Genomic DNA, 17,427 nt, shown 5'->3' on the forward strand with positions numbered 1-17,427 from the left:
TACACACCACTTTCCTGATGATAGATGTCTCAAGCTCTGTACTGCCTGGAAGCCCATGCTGTGAAATAAGGTTCCTGTTTGAGTGGGGACCACACAGAATTTGAACAAAGAAGAAAAAGAAGAACTTTCTCTAGCTAAGAAATCTTGCAAATCTAAGTAGAAATCTCAGAAATACAGACAGCTTTGGAGACCCTGAGAAAGCCAGGATTGTTTCTTGGCATAACAGCAAATTGCTGTTCATTTATCTATTTTTTTTTTTGTGAGAGCAAAAGGGAATTTTTAGAAGAATCCTAAGAAAAAAGTAGTTACTTTTGTTCAAACAAGTAAGTCTTCCTACTCAGTATACAAAGACACATTTGAAAAGTGGAGTTCAAGGAAATGCAATGGGAATCATTGTAAGATGTACATAAAGCCAACACATTATTATCCTCATCCTTTCATAAGAATAGACTGTCAGATTATTCTACATTCATTGAGCTGCCACTTCTCACCACTTATACTGCCAGCAGTTTCTAAATTGTTTTGTGCACCACTGTAAGACTGAGCAATGGCTGTGCTGTAACTGTCTATACATTTCCCCATACATTGAAAGAGGTGGAGAAAATAGGTACCCACATGCATCAAAGGAAAAAAGCTGAATTTCCATTGGCTACTGAATAGAGGATTTGGTTTTGATACCCATCGCTGCTTTAACTTTTACCAGTTTTAACCACAGCACATCATGTAGGGATGTAAGAGAAATAAATTGCAATAGTCTGTTTGACTTTGTAAATTATACCTAGAAACTTCCACAGAAGCTTTCTCCCACTCATTTTACTGTAGAAATGTGTCTAAATTGTTAGGTCCATTTGAATGGTTTGTTAAATCAAAAAATCTATTTCATTTATTCTGTATTATTCTGTATCTATCTAAGTTTTTCCTTGGCTTATGAAACTCAAGGATGTTGTGTCTAAATCATGAATCAAGTAAAGTGCTAAAAAAGCCTTTCTTATTTTAATATCCCCTTGAGTCCTAGAAGAAAGCTCTTATAGCCAGACTGACACAGTGATAGATCCTATTCCACTCATGCATTTGATAGAACATGTCATCATCATTTACTATTTTATTTCTTTTCAGCTGGGGATGTGTGTATGTTTGTGGAGAAAGACAGGCTTAAAAAGAAAGTTAAAAATAATGTTTTCATTGTGTGTTTGGACAAGACATACATTTTAAGTGCTCAGTTTCAGAATCAGACAAAACACTGCTGAAGCTTAAATGACTTCTTAATAGCACTAGGCAATTTAGATGCACTTAGAAGTGACACAGCTTCCATTGCTGGCCAATTGTTGAAGGAAGTATCATTTGTCAAAATGGTCTCCAAAATGATCCATTTTTTAAGTGCCTCCAATGCCTACATATCAATCTCAAACATATTCCTGAGTGTTTAAAAGTTATCTAATAAATTTTGCTGTAGTGTATTCTGTTTGTGCCTCAGAGACCATTACCAAACCCATACTCACAGTGACAGCCTCATGGTATACAGTTTTAATTCTGACCTTCCACTTTCAAGAGAACCAGCTATTAAATTCTGAATTGCAGCACTTTTCAAAATCTGTTGAGCTGCAGACTTTGTAAACAAACTAATCCATCAGCAGATATCAGCACTATATGCGAAAAAGGAAGAATAATTTGATGGCTATGGGTAAGAGAACAATGAACATGTTAAATTAATGGGAGATATTACTTGGGAAAATGTAAGTCCTTTCATACAAGTTCTTTAAAGTTTAAACTCTTTTCTCCTCTAAATCTCATGTTTTGACAGTGATTATAACAATAATGTGGTTCCTGTTAGTTTCCTGGTGTAGAGGGCCTGCATTCAGGGCTAATGTCTGCATTTTTCCTCTTAAGTTGTATCTAAATGGGGGAGGAGAGTTTGATTTTATAGGTTTTGGCCCTCTATTCCACAAATTATATTGAATTTCTGAACCCAGAAAGAAGGCAAGTGGAATCTTGAAATTTAACCGCTCTGTTTTCCACAGAACTAGAGGAGTAATAATATATAGGTTTGAGTACAACCTAATTTGACGTAATGATTTATTCAAACACCAGTATAGTATAAACTTATTAATTCCTGTGCCCGGATTCACAGGAAATATCAGGAAAATATCAACACAGTGATAGTGGCAGTATTATTGCTATTTTTCTAACACAGATCCACCACTGAGGGGAGATTGTGTTGGTGTTACTCAAACACCTGAGAAAAACACTTGCCATGTACAGACAGGCTTAATTCAGCATGGAAAGGATGATGCATTCATAACAGGTTCAGAAATTCCTCACCAGTAAGGCACAAAGCAGCTGGTTTGGATTCTGGGCTGAATCTTAAGAGATAAGAATGTGAATTGCATCATTCTGATACAGGGTTTCACAGAAGAAACAATCCTCCAAAGCCAGATCTTGAAAACCAGCCCAGTCAAATCATTCAGACCCTTGCTTGAGTGCAAATAGAGTATTTCCTGAGCTTTGCCATTAGCTTGTTCTGTGACCTTTGGCAAATGTCTTGGCATTTGTGTTTGCACAGGCTTTGCCAGCCTGGGATGATGTTGGAATCTGAAAACTCACTTATTGTGAATCAGTGGATTCCTGCCCCCAGTGTGCACTCCTATAAAATAAATAGAAAATGTGCAACATAGAAACGTAAGCTGCACACGGCCTTACTTCTGCCATCTAGCTAAAAATCCCCCCTTCACCAATCTCCAAGGGCTTTAAGAAAGCAGAAAGGGGAGATTTATTTCCATATACCCTCATTATTACAGCAAAGACAAAAGGAAATGAATTCTGATTCAAGGTTTGCAAGTTCTGCTGGGATTTATATTAACAGGGCAATTTTGCTATTAATGCTCACCAAAATAACGAAGCCGAAAGTCAGAAACTTGAAAATCCTTAGATTTCCATATTCAGTAGACTTGTGCCTTTTTTAAAGGGTTTCTGTGTTCTATAATTCAGGTTTCCTTTTCTTTCCCAGATAGGTCATGTATTCCCCTGTATAAAACCTCACAAAAATATTTTGTATTATCTTTATAATCTTGAAACACCCTAAGATTTCAAAGTTAAATATGTGTCTTTTGAAATGTGTACTTTTCAATGCACATGTGCAGTTAAATTTACTTTTCAAAACTGTTGAGCAAGTTTAAAAGTTGCAAAAGCTCATCACAGTATTGATTGTTATACAGTGAAGAGAAACTCAGTTGGAAAGATAACTAGAATACATCCTAGGAAAACTACTTTATAGTACAGAGAAAAAACAGAGACCAATTTATTTTGCCTATATTAAGCAAAATAATGGGTTTAGTTTCCAGAAAATATTTCTGTCAGGGAAACAGACTACAGTTTCTTCCAAAGGAATAACTTTTGGACCTTTTCTTATCTTGGACTTTGGAAAGAGATTACCAGATCTAGTCTGGTATATAAAATGGCCTAACTTTGTTCTGTAGAGCATCCCCACGGTGCTGGGGGCTCTGGGCTGGGGGTTAATATTGATTTGTCCCATCTCTCCTTCTGGTCCCCCAAGGATCCCCTGCTGATCCTCACTCCATGGAGTCACCAAACTTTGCAGCATCCTGCCTGTGCACTTGATCTTCCTGGAAGTTCTTTTGCAACATATCATGGTTATTAAATGAGCTTTACAGAGTCAACATTGGTCCAGTGGTAAGGGAGCCTTTAAAAACCACCCAGCCTAAGCTGGCAAGCAAAGAACTGAGGGAAAAGCTTTATAAAAATATAAATATGTGTTTCTTGCCTTGTACTTCATGTAATAGCAACAGGAAGTGGGCAGAGTCAGTTGTGAATGCTGCAAGTAGGAGTGAATATGATGTGAGGATTGAGAGTCATTAATCACCCCAAAGAAACTGGATAAGATAAATTAATTCTGAAGAGTACATAAGAATTTAAAGAGTGGTGATAAGGTTTGGAGATAGAGAAGAACAAGCAGTGGAAACTGAGGTCCAAAACATCATTAAGGAGCAGCATTGGAATCCCAGAAGCAACACTTATAAGAACTTAATATTCCCTCCAGTGATCAAATCTCCTTCAGTTGCAGTTTTGCTTGCTTAGAGTAAACATATCTGATGTAGTGTCTAGCTGTTGATAATAAAATGATTCCTTAGGGGGTCTATTGTGTCATTCCACTTGTGCTTTGAAGGAAGCTGGAGTAGGGTTTCATCCTCTCTGCAGGGTCTCCTTTGCTGTCTCATTTTAAAACCAGTCTGTGAGTCAGACTGTGAATCTCAGCTGGGTGGTCTGACCTGAGAGAGGCAGGAACCTCTCAGCTGATGTGCAATAATTCAAGTGAATAAGCCAGCTTTGGTGGGTATTGTACAACCCCAAGAATGTAAAAAACTCCTTAAAACCACTTTGGAACTTAGATAGAGATCACTGAGGTCACTGAGGTCACTGAGATCACTGCAGTCTACTGCAGACTGATATCTCAAGATTATCATCCTCTCCTGAAATATATCACTTATGTAAGCACATAATATATATGTATAATTAATATATAAGTATAACAGTTAAGAAAATTGTCATTGAGAAAAGGAATCAACAAGATATCTAGGCTATAAAAAGCCTTCAGGGAGCTCCTTTAAACTCAGGAGTAGAACTGAGCAAACAATTAAATCTTGGGTTTGTGTGAGCTCTGGAAAAAAATATTTTGGACCGAACAAACTATGTTACTTTTCTCAAAAGTAAAGATTTTTAGATCATTATTAAAAGTACATTTTATTTCAAGGTCTGCAAAAGAACAAATATTTTTTTGCCTCAAATTGCTTTCACAAGTGCATTTGCAAAAATAATTTGATGAAAAAAATTATATTTTGAATGTCTTGAAATAAAAAGCATTATTTTAAGTTACTTTTTAATGGGTTCTATGATTGACACAAATCTGTACTGTATTTTTGGAGGAAAACACACTGCACCTATCTTTACTCAAGGGACTACAGATCATACAACTGAACTGAGCTCAAAATAGTCAGAGTCTCTTTCAATTTTTTTCTTTTGGATTTAAAGTAACATGCTTTGTTTTGTTAGCTCTTTTTAGTTTTAACCAATTCCCTGCATTTGCTCTATTTCTAGGATAACTAAGTGCACATGAGAACCAAATGTGCCGCGTGTATCAGTTTTACCAAAGGGAGGAAAACAAAAATGATAAGGCAAAGTCAAAAATGGAGAAGGAGAATTTTTATGAGGGGCATGATCTTCTAAAAAGCAATAAAAATCTTAGATAGAATACTTTGTATAAGAACAGGTCTGTCTGTCTGTCCAAAGCAGAAAAGTAATTTTTTTTTTCATGTTTGACATTTAAAATCACATAACATCAGTCTGTGACCCCAAAATAATGTATTGACACATCTTGGAGAAACTCAACACAGCACATCTGGATGTTCAGCTTTTAAAGAACTGCTCTTTCAAATAACTGCTGCAAATCTAAAAAGCAAGCTGCTGTTTCCAAAATAATTGCTGTGAGTAGAAGGAAAGCTAACAGCAGTACATGTAGATTCCTTGCAAAACAGCAGATGCAGAGGTTCTCGGGCTACCTGAATTATATATGGTTGATTTGGCACATCTCTAGTAATGTCTGAGTCTTTATGGGTCTCTGAAACACATCCAAGAAAAATTCACCCATATTCATGCACCTGCATGCTGTCAATTGCAAATTCCATGGATTGTGTGAGCCAGTCATTTAGAAATTCTGGCTGAATCATTCTGAGGGTAATTCCACATACTTTGTGCTGCAGTCTGCAAAAGCCTCACACTAACTTGCATATTCATTTTAATTCAATGACTTTCAAACATGTGATTCAATAGCACAGAGCCACAGGAATCACAATAACATCATGGATCAATGTCCCCTCTAGTCTGACTTTGACTCCAATTCTGCACCTGGATCCAGTAACACAAAATCTTACCAAAATCAATGTAGCTGCACTGACATGGGATGCTCAATAGCTGAGCTGTCTATTGGGCATGGCCTTTCAATAATACTCAGAGAAAAGATTTCTCAGTAGTAAAGTGGGTACCTCAGTAACTTTCATGGACCATTAATAGCTAATGTTACTTACTTAATTATTTTTGTCCTTTAAATATGTTTTCACTTCCTTGTGTATATGCATATAGATCACCACAAATTTCATATTATATAAAATCTCAGTTAGGCATGCAACAATATTCAAAAACCTGCAATCAAGTCCAAATATTTTGTATATAGAAATAAACAACTAAAACTTTTCAATAAATAGATGTTTATACAAGCAACAAATTACTGAACATCTAAAAATGCTCAGCTTTAAAATACAAGGATTTAAATTTGAGGGTCTGGATGAAACAATCAGGATGAAAAAAAAGATCAGATTAACCTTCTGCTTTTCTCAGTGTTTAATTATTATTGTCTTTCCCAGCACCATTTCCTGGATAGAATGGACTGGAGTTTTATTTAGCCCATATATGACCTGTGTTAATGAGTAATTTTTTCTTTAGTAACAAATACTTGGGTCTTATTTCTTCAGCTGTTATATTGTGGAGAAGGTCTTTGAATTATTATAGGTTTAAGGTCAAGAAAGCTGTTTATTGGGTTTTTTTTACATAGGGAAGAGTAGCACTTCCCTATGTTTGGCCTGTACAAATACCAAACTCCTCCTTTAAAGATCCACAGTGATGCAATTCAGGTACAGGATCTGTCTGGTGCCTAAAGCCAAGAAGAGCTGGGACAGCCTTCTTATTCAGTCCACATTTAAGAAATAGCAAGTTATCCAGGTATTTTTTGCTCTCCAAAATGTCCCAAGCATACGTGTTAATCATAGAATACAAAATTCAGAGCAATAGTCTAGAAATATTAGTATATTTAAAGTATATTATATATTTAGTATATTTAAAGTATATTTAAGAACTTTTTTGTTCATTTCTTTGTTTCATGTTTTTGTGGGAAGGTTGTTTGTTTGTTTTGTGATATATTTATTGGTTGGCTTGTTTTTAATACAGGCCCTTGGTCTTTCTGCATTTCAGGTCTTCATTCTTAAAATTTATTATCACTACCCTACTTCACAGTGAAGCTGTCAAGATAAAGTCCATTAACAGTTTTGAAGTGCTCAGATAACACAGTTTATGTTGTCTGTAAAGATATTTTACTTCGATTTTTTTTCCTCACACACACTTCCTTGCTCTTCCTTGCTCTTCCTTGCTTTACTCAACAATTGGTTCGATGATGTGAGGATTAGAAACAGCATTGAGTGAAAGTCAAGATTTCTAGTCCTCATTTATTCATTAATTGCCATGCATGAAGGAATCTGGAATTTCAGAGCAGTTTGTCTGCAAGCCTCACTGAAAAGGGACAACTACACCTTGGATGCTGTGCCTATAAAATCCTCTGCTGGCTTACTTGAAACAGTCAGAATCAGCTTTCCCAGGCTGAACAAAATCCAGTTTAATTTCACCCACAATCCAACGGTTGCAAGGCTCTGGTGAAACACTTTTCACTCAACTACCAAAGTGCAACAACAACATTCAAAAGATTTTGGGAGCTGCTGCTGTTCCTTGTTTTCTCCCTGGCTCAGCCATCCCTGGTAATGTCCACATGAGCTTTGTGGAACCAACACTCACCCAGCACAGTTTGTTAGCTGAAGCTCTGCTCACAGTTATCAATTCCTACACACATCCTGCTGTTGAGTCTTGGTATTCTTTGCTAGTGTGAGATAAACATATCTACCAGTAAAAAAAAATATACACAGCTATAGACATGCTATTCTAAGAAATCTGCCAATTTGCAAAAGTAACAATCCAAACATAATGTAATAACATAATCTCCCTTGGATCTGAACTGCTTTGTAGCACAAGCCCTTCTGACCTCGCTTAATAGGCAATTAGAAATTCAGAGTTGTTTCCAGTTATTGAAGAGTAACTACGAGGCTTTTAAACACTCATGAAAAAGCCTGTAAGGAGAAAAAAAAATCTGGAGTGTTGTAATGGGTTCAAATAAAAGCCAACATGTACACAAAAAACTATTTCTTAGGGGATGTTCTTTTGAAAGGGTCTGGAAACATCTATTTACCAAAATGCAAAAAGAAATGCTTTCATGTATTCAAAACACAGCAACCCAGTGCACTTTACCATTGGTACTATGATATTAGTATAGATCAATAATAATTAACATAGATAAATAGGCATTTAGATGCCTAAAGAAGGTCTACACTGCCTAAAGGGAGTTCTCTATTTTGGAGACGGAGTCTGATCATAGAAGGAGAACAGTTATTTAATATTATTCTTATTTTTATTATTATTTTTATTTTTAAAAGATACCAACAGTAACAAGCAGGAAGTGAGAAACCTTTTATAAGAGGAAAAAAAAGTAATGAACATGATGACTGGTTACCATAAGAAACATGGAAAAACAAAATGAGTGTGTAATAAATTGTAAATTATTTCAGCTATGTTCAATTTTATTCAATGTAGAAGTAGAAAGGGATCAATTTAGTGACTGGCCTGTGATCTTTTGAGCTAGCCCAAGTGTGTTTTCCAGAAGGGAAATATAAAAAAGCCAATCAGCAAGAATCAAAATATTCCCTGAGGAAATGTCAATTTTGCAGGGAATATTATGATACAATAAAATATTGTATGACATTGGCCTTTTATATTATCTATCATTTATATTATATGATGTCACATCATATGATACTTACCTTATATTATCTAATTATATATTATATCATATTGCATTATATTATATGACATTACATTGTATTATATATCACATGCTGCTTTATCTCCAGTTACCAGCCCCAAAAAGGTCTCTATCAGCTCTGTGTCACACCCAATTTCTTTGTGAATATTTTGGCTATTCTCAAACCTCTTAACAAGCACTGGATGTCTTTTTTTTTCAGAAAACTGAACTCATCCTCAAATTTGTACATGCAAAACAGGCTATTTTTTGTTTCAGTACTTCTGCTACCTGAATACTCTATCCCTCCTAGCAAAGTGAAATCCAAGGTTTGGGTTTAAGAAGCTTGGCTGGCTAGCACAGAATACTCAGCTGTTCAACAGATCTACCTTTTTTTTTTTTTGGCTCTAAGTATTTTTGCGAACCAGAATGTAAATGTCATAAGTAAAAGATATGAAGGCCTAACAAAAAACAGTAAGCAAGAATTAAAATACTCTCTGAAAAATCAGACTTTGCAGGTGATTTTTATTTATTATTTAATTTTATAATTTATTTTACTTTGTTAACTTCATTTTCCATTGGGAAAATCAATAAATCTGTTTTTCTTATGCAATATCTACAAAATAGTGTATTTAATTTTATGGAGTTAATTTTAGATTTTTTTTTTCCTTTGAATCAGTGAAAAAAAATTCTTTTTTCTACACATTTGCTCTTAGAGAATAGACATGTGTCAGAGTTGCTTCCCATAGTCTGAGCAGCTGAAGGCACAGTTCACTTGGGGTTTGAGTGTTTTCTTTTGCATTTTAGATATATACAGCTTCTCAGTTTTTTGAACAGTTTACAGATCCTCCTGTAGTTTATATGTACTATCCAGTACTGCAGTGCTTTATCCAAGAACTCTTCATGGTTCCTCTTCCTTGCCTACTTGTGGCTGGACAAGACCTCTGCAGTTTCAGGCAGAAAATATATTTTCTGTTCACTACGAGGAGAGAACATCAAGATAAAAAATAGAATTGGAAGCAATGGACTGGAAAAACAACATACACATCCACACTTGTTTATCAATGCACAAAGTAGTGACTTTGAACATATCATTACCTCATAGAGACTACAGAAATGTGCAGCTGAAAAGGGATATATTGGATACAAATTCCTTACAATCCTGTGTACATATAATTTCATTGCCTTTTGTGTAATACTGAAAATTTCCTATGCCTGTTTAGATTGAAGTCATAAAGCTGTTATAGTTGTTCAATATTTTTCTAAGCAATTCCTCCCCACTGCTCCTGGATTTTGTAAAACAAAGCAAAACAGAGACTTTTTTTCCAGCTGGCATTTTTCATGGAAAATAAAGAAAATATATTTCTCAGGCATTTAATCCTTTTAACACACAATATATCTTCCTGCTGCACTGCATTCAAAACTAGAATGAACTAGAGACACACTGAGACAGAAGAATTTAAGTAAAGGCTTACTTAAGTCTTGCTCTAGCAAAATGAGATGACCTTATTCTCAAAAATCAGATATTGGATTTGACTTGAGTAACTTTTATTTAGTATTATGAAATCTGATGAGTCCTATTGATTTTCAAGTCTATAACTCTATCCCTTTAACTTGTCCTATTATCAGCATTAGGTACTGATTGATAATGTTAAGAGGTTTCATAACTGTAGAAACTGATTCTTGTGATTAGTTTCATATAAATGATGACAATCATAAAGTTTGATAATTTTAGTATCTCATTAATTTAGTGACTACTACATTGATTTACCTATGCTATGAAAAATAACCTGGCAAATGCAATATATCAAATGGGTTTTGACTGCCTTGTGTAATATTTGGTTATTATAAAAGGAAATGCTTTCCAGCCTGTTTGGGGCAAGGGGCCCTTTTGAATTCTCCCTTTTGACAGGGGTAAATCAAAGCATGTGGGTTATGGTTGAAACACTCCTGGGAGATGCTGGGACTGGATGAGGCACATCCCAAGGTCCTGGCAGAGCCAGCAGTCACTCCTGTCCTCACCAATGACACAGACTGGGATTGAGTGCCCCCTCAGCTCCCCTGCAGATTAAGCCAAGATGAGTGGCTGTGGTTGCCAGGCTGGAAAAGTGCACCCAGATGAATCTCATGCAGTTCAAAAATGCCAAATACCTGGTGCTGCACCTAGCCTGAGGCAATCCCCAGTGTCAATGCAGGCTAAGTGATGAATGGATTGAGTGTAACCTTGCAAAGAAGGACTTGGCAATGCTGGTAGATAAAAAGTTAGACATGGACTGGAAAAATTTGTTTCCAGCCCAGAAATCTTCTCATATGCTGGGCTGCAGGATAACAGGTCAAGGGAAGTTATTCTCTCCTTCTCCATTCTCATGAAAGCTTCACTTTGGGTATTTAATACAGCTCAAGAAAATGAGTGGCTCCTAGCAGTGGCCTCACACAATAGGGAGGGCTGGAACACCTCCCTTGTGAAGACAGGTTTAGAAAATTGGAGTTGCTCAGCCTATCAATATATAAAAAGCTAGATAAAGCATTTTACATTTAATTAACAGCATTACAGGTAAGATGCTTCTCTAGATTCAAGCTGACAACAAAACTATGATGTTCCTGCTGGAGTTGTCCTTTTGTCATTCTTGGGAGGGCAGCAGGGGGAGATCAATAGAAAGGTAATTTTATTACTTTTTCCTTGTCAGATGAAATAGCCTTCTGTTGGTCTTACATTTTACGTATAAAATACAGAAAGTAATTATCAAGGGTGAGCGCTTATTTGATATCTTTACTTCCAGACACTTTCAAGTGCCAAGAAGCAGAATACTGTCATAAATTTGGTAAAGCAAAAGTGATAGACTTATATTACTTCTGTGAATGAAGAGGGAATAATTAGATAAATCAAAATAGAACCAAAAAAATTCCAAATTACATAGGTTCTAGCTCAACAGAGCTCAGAACTAGTGAAGGATGATCAGAAATATCATGTGATCTAATTTTAGGCATGACCCTTAACTCCTATAAAGGAATTTTGAATGTTTGATGTAAGAGCATTAAAAAACCCCCACTTATATTGTATCAATGGTCGTTACACAAATTTTATTTTGTGTTTGAATAGTCTTAGTTTTTCCAGTGATTTACTATATCATCCCAGTCTTGATTTTCATGTGGGGTGGTTTGTTTGTGTTCTATTTGGAGGTTTTTTGGTGGTGGTGGTTTATTTTTCTCTGACACAAATTCCTCAGAAAAACTGAGGCAAATGCACACTGCCAATTGCACACTGTCCAACACTATTTTGCAGTATAAATCTCATTAAAATAACTGCCTCTCACCCCTCAGTTATCTGATGCTTCCAAATCAGGGATTAAAAAAACACAAGCAAACTATTATGATATACACATTGGAAAAACTTGGTTTATGTCCAGCTTATTGGCTGGCTCACTGGAAACTAACAGTTCTTTACTTCTACCTGCTCATGAAATTATTCTCCTGGATATTTGATCCAATGTGATAAGTTATTGATGAAGGCACAGAGCAGATGATTTTCCCTGATTTTGTTTTTTTTTTTTCAAATTATATTAAATGCTCTTCCCTTTTTGTAATAAAATTAAGATTCTTTACATATTATATGGAAGAGTAAAGAGGTATTTTTCTTTCCAGGAGAATTGCAGAGCCTTACTTTTAATATGTAGCACCCCTATATCTCTGGGTCCAAAAAGGGTGTGATTATATGTCTCCAATTTTATATTAATGGCTTTAAATATTGGCTATTGATTAAAAAATACAAAAATACATAGGGTCTTTCTACAAAAATGCACACTTCACTTGAGTACATCCTTGAGATATTTTACAGAACATTTTTAGTGCTAAAGAACTGCCATTTTATGTTTATTTTTGTTTGCAGTTAGAAGTGCTGTGAAAATCCCTTTTTCTCTGTGTCATTCTAACATGCTTAAGAATTTTTCTTTCTGATTAAGTACCAACTGTATTTATGTCACTTGTTGATCTGATTAAGACTCTAAACCTATTCTCAACCTGAATTCCACTATTTGTTTCAAACACGAAGATCAGAACTCAAAAGTGTCATCTTTCTTTTCTTTTCCTACCCTCAATATAGCAATAAATTTATGAAAAAAAAAATTGAAAAGGGGCATCACCTTCCATATGAACTTTTCTTAATGGATTTGGATTTTATCTGTGGATTAAAATGCTGTTGGCTATCCCTTTTTGGATTTGTTAGAAATACCCCTTCATTACCAGGTTTGAAAAAATAAGATTTTTAAAATAAAACTGTTTAAAATATTTTTTATGAGATCTTGTCCCATGTTTTTTGTAAACAGTCTTTCCCAAAGGCTTCAGAATTCAGGTTTGTTTCAAATGAATCGTAAAACAGCTCCCTGACTACAGTATCAATGTGTTTGGGAGTTTTTATTAGTTAAATATGTTTGTCCATCCATGTTAAAGGACTTCTTTTATTGGGATAAAAACATACCTTATCTGACCTAGTTAATATTATGCTATTTACACATGAGGACGAAAAAGAATGAATGATAAAATATCAGTCTTCTCTCAAACATCTCAAAGGGAATGCCAAGTTTTCCCTGAAATACATTAGAGCTGTAAATGGAAAGAGGAAACCTAATGAGCTTTGGGAAGGTTTTGAAGATTTCTGTAATTAAAATAAAACATAGAACCTTTTGGAAATACTGATGGAAAACTGTTGCAAACAGCAGGGAAAATTAATGTGTAATTTCTGCACAATTTTCATTTTATTTAAAAAAATATACCTGAGATTTTTCTTTTATTTGAGATTTCCCCTATAAATATTTCCATGCTAAACTGAAAACATAATATACAAAAGGAGAAAGTGGTGTGGATGTGAAGTGCTGCTTAGGCACCATTGAATTAGCAAGTACTGTAGATGTACAATAAAACTTTCATGGTCCAGTGGTAGCTCTTGGCAGATCACCTAGATAAAACTCCTGCAGCTTTAGTAAAGCAGCACTATGGATGTTCCAGATAAAACCAAATAAAATTATGTGTACATATCACCTTGCTCACATCATCTTTATCTCCTTCCTCTTTTATTTTTCTCCTTCATTTCTAACTTTGATGAATATGAACTCTCTTCTGAACAAGTATAAAGGAAAAATCATGAAATCTTTCATTGGAAGAGGAAAATGAAATGCTGAAGTGGAGGCTTTAGTTTTGCTTACAAAGGAGAAACATTTTTCAAAATGTATGACTTATGAAATATATCCCCATTAAACTGGAATACTGTGTATGTCACCCTTCTTTTATTTATGAGGCTTAAACAATATCAAGTGTCAGAGAAGGCTGGTGCAAGAGACAGTGACTTTGACATTCTTATTTTCTGTCTGTTTCTTGTGCTTTGCTTAGAAAGATGGTGAGATTGTCTGCAATGTTGCACTGTGAAAAAAACAACTCTAAACTTAATACAGACATGGCTCATGGCTTCAGCTTCTTCTACTTCTACTTCAGAAACTTCTGAAGGATCTGATGAAGAACCCTTAGACTACTCATTTGTGGAAGCAGGCCTTAAAGTGAGTCTGTGTACTACTAATCTTTTTTAAAGACAAGATGAAATTAGCCCTAGAAATACACTGCATTTAGGGATATCAGCTAGGATTTACAGCCTATCCCAGAAACTCACCTGGCTGTCCCACAGGTCTGAAAGTTAATGAAGAAGCCATGGAGTATCATCAGCAGTTTCCCAGCTAAGTGTTTAATAGACTATACTGCACTTAAACAATTAACATTATACTGCAGAAAATCCATCAGAGAAATTCCCCAAAACCCTCCCAACACTGAGGAAAGTCAAAGACCTTTAACTTCAGCCAGACCTGCAATCTTCCCTGATGGGTTACACCCCAAAAATCCAACATTAAATAGTGAATGATGAATACATGCTGAAGGGAGGGATGACTTTAACCAACTTTAGGTGAGGATTCTTAAACTCCAAATTTGTCCCACAGTATAAAATGAAACAGAAACTCCTCTGGATCAAATTTTGGCCTCAGTGTTGGTTTCAATTCATGGGGAACCTGAGCATGGATCTCCCAAATGCTATGGATACCTCTTTTGTGAGGTCCTTGTAGCTGCAGATAACAGCATAACTTATACACAGGGAAACTACAGCCAAGGGACAAGTGACATTTCCCCCTTTGCTACAGGGAGTGGGGCCATAACCTGCAGGGTAACCCTCTACAGCTGACAGAATTTACACTCAGCACTGGTATGGACAGAGTAAACAGTTTTGTGTGACATGTGAACATGGTCTCTTTGGTCACATTATAAATCCTTGTAGCCCACTAGAATTCCTCTGAAAATGGCCAGCTGCAGATTCTAATAAAAAAAGGAGCAGAATTATTATGCAAAGAGCTGCTTGAACAGCAGAGGATTTAATTCTGTATAGTCATGACTGGATTGCAAAAGATAAATAGGAAACGATGGTTCATTGTGTCTGCTATTGCAAACAGATCGTCTGTTAAGCTTGATGTTGAAGATGCCAAAAGCTTTCATGTAACCAAATATATAAGTAAAAAAAAAAAAAAGGATTGGATGAAAAGGTCACCAAAACTCTTAAGGAACAACCTCTGGCTCAGGAAATCCCAGAATCAAATGTTCCCTCTTGTCCCACAGCAAATTAAATTCATCAAACATGTTTCTTAGTGGCCCTTGTCAAATGCCTTTGGAAAATGCAGTGCTCAGTGTTACCAAAAGACATTTGATGATGGCTGTCATGAGGACATTTTCAAGATTCTATTGAAAACAATAAAAACCACCATCAAACTGAGCACTGCTTGGAAAAGGTATTGTTGTAGGGTTTGTTTTCCTGTTGCTTTTCTTTCCAAGGACAAGCCACAAATCTGTAAGGAGCTGTCAGGTCTAGCTACTATCCAAAACCCTCCCATGCTTTTCTAAGGAGCACTGTTAGCAGATTTCACTGTCAGCCATTTAATTTGAGCTCACAAGCTTAACCAGCTTCTTGTCTTCTTCCAGACTTCACAAAGTCAGTCTGGCTGCCACCAGCCAGGGGGCATTCAGAGGCTCTCAGGCTTACAATTCAAGCAGAGATTGAAATGATTAAGGCATGGGGAGATGGCTGGAGTAGCACCTGAGGCTGATGAGTCTGTCTGCCAGAGCTGAGACTTAGAGAAAGCTAGTGAAGAGTGATTGCTTTCATATTTTAGAGGTCATCTGATGTAGAGGCTTGTAACACAGGTGGTATATTCACAACAAAATCATGTAATAACTGTTTTCGTTGTGGGAAAAACTTCTATAAATTTTGACTTAAGAAATGTATGTTTCTTTTCCTCTCAATACTTGTTTTTCTAATTTGCATTATACATAGATGAAAACACACCTTCATATAGGCCTTTATGAAACTGCACAGTCCTGCTGAAAATCCAGAAATTCACTCATAAATCACCCCAAACTCACTTATCTCGGCAAATATTTTTCCTTCTCAATGCATTTGGATGTTATTCCATTACCTCTGAACAGTCACCCAGAAGCTGTTAGTCCAGTAACATCTATTTCATGCTTAGCCACTTTTCAGAGTAGAGTATTGAAACACCCTTGAGGAGTTCCTTTAATCAAATAATTTTAGCACGAAGGCAAGAGAGTCTATCTTATTTTTTATTGAAGGTTTCATCAGTTTCTCGCGGCTCTGGAAAAAGCTTTGTGAAAGGACCCTGGATCAAGCCCTCAGTCAATGTAGTTCTCTTCGATCTCTTTTGAGCCGTGACTCCACTAGAGACAATCTGGTGGAGTTAGGCAGGATTACTAGAAAACTTTGGATTTCTCTTTTATGCTGCTGCCCTCTCCAGTTTTCATCATCTGTGTTTGACTCAGGGCTCCCTCTCCTTTTTCTGTGGGCTTATTCCTGGGTTTAGAAGGCTTCATGGCTTCCCCAAATCCCATCTCACTTTTTATGTGGAAAGACCAGGAGTAATCCCTGTCACCCTCTCATGTAACACCCTCGATCTTGGTTCATTGTTCCTGGAGATCAAGGATGGGTTTTTCAATAGTAATGGAATAAACTTGCACCAGCTGAGGATCTGCTGGATTTTTACAGCTAAATAAATATCTTAGCAGTGCAACCCTTCACCTTGGATCCACTGCTTTTCCAATTTGCAAAAAATGCCTTCTGAGTTTTCTTTTGGAGTGAATCAATTCAATAAAACAAAATTTAGTTCCTGTTTTTGGCCCAGTTCACAGCATGAACCCTCCCAAGCTCCAGAAGGGATGTGGAGATATCAGGTTTGTGTGTCCTGGGCTTGCACAACCCTCTGACTCTCTCAAGTAACTCTCAAGTCTGATTTTCTTCATTTTCTTCCCTACACTGAGGATATTTCTGTCAAAAGAACAGACAGTATGGCACAGAGCTTGCTTTCTGGCTCTGAAGGCAAGTGACATAACTGCTCACATTCATACAGTTAATTCTCTCCCCTTTCAAAACAGTGTAGCCTCATCCACACAGCCCACTGTGACAAATCCCAGAACACACCTGAGCTTTGCCTGGAGCAAAACCCAATCCAGCAACTGTGGTAGCAATTAATCTGCAGTGACAATCTCAGGACAGTGCTCAGAATTCTGCTCTGTCTCTGATTTATCAGTTAAGACATAGCTGGAGCGTCTGCAGAGAATTTGAAGGAAAACTTGGTAGTATGTGCATTTAAACCCTTTACAGACCAAAATCACTTTTGCCAAATTCTATCTAAATCTCTATATCCTTG

This window comes from Zonotrichia albicollis, chromosome 1, assembly GCF_047830755.1.
Source record: "Zonotrichia albicollis isolate bZonAlb1 chromosome 1, bZonAlb1.hap1, whole genome shotgun sequence".
NCBI lineage: Eukaryota > Metazoa > Chordata > Aves > Passeriformes > Passerellidae > Zonotrichia > Zonotrichia albicollis.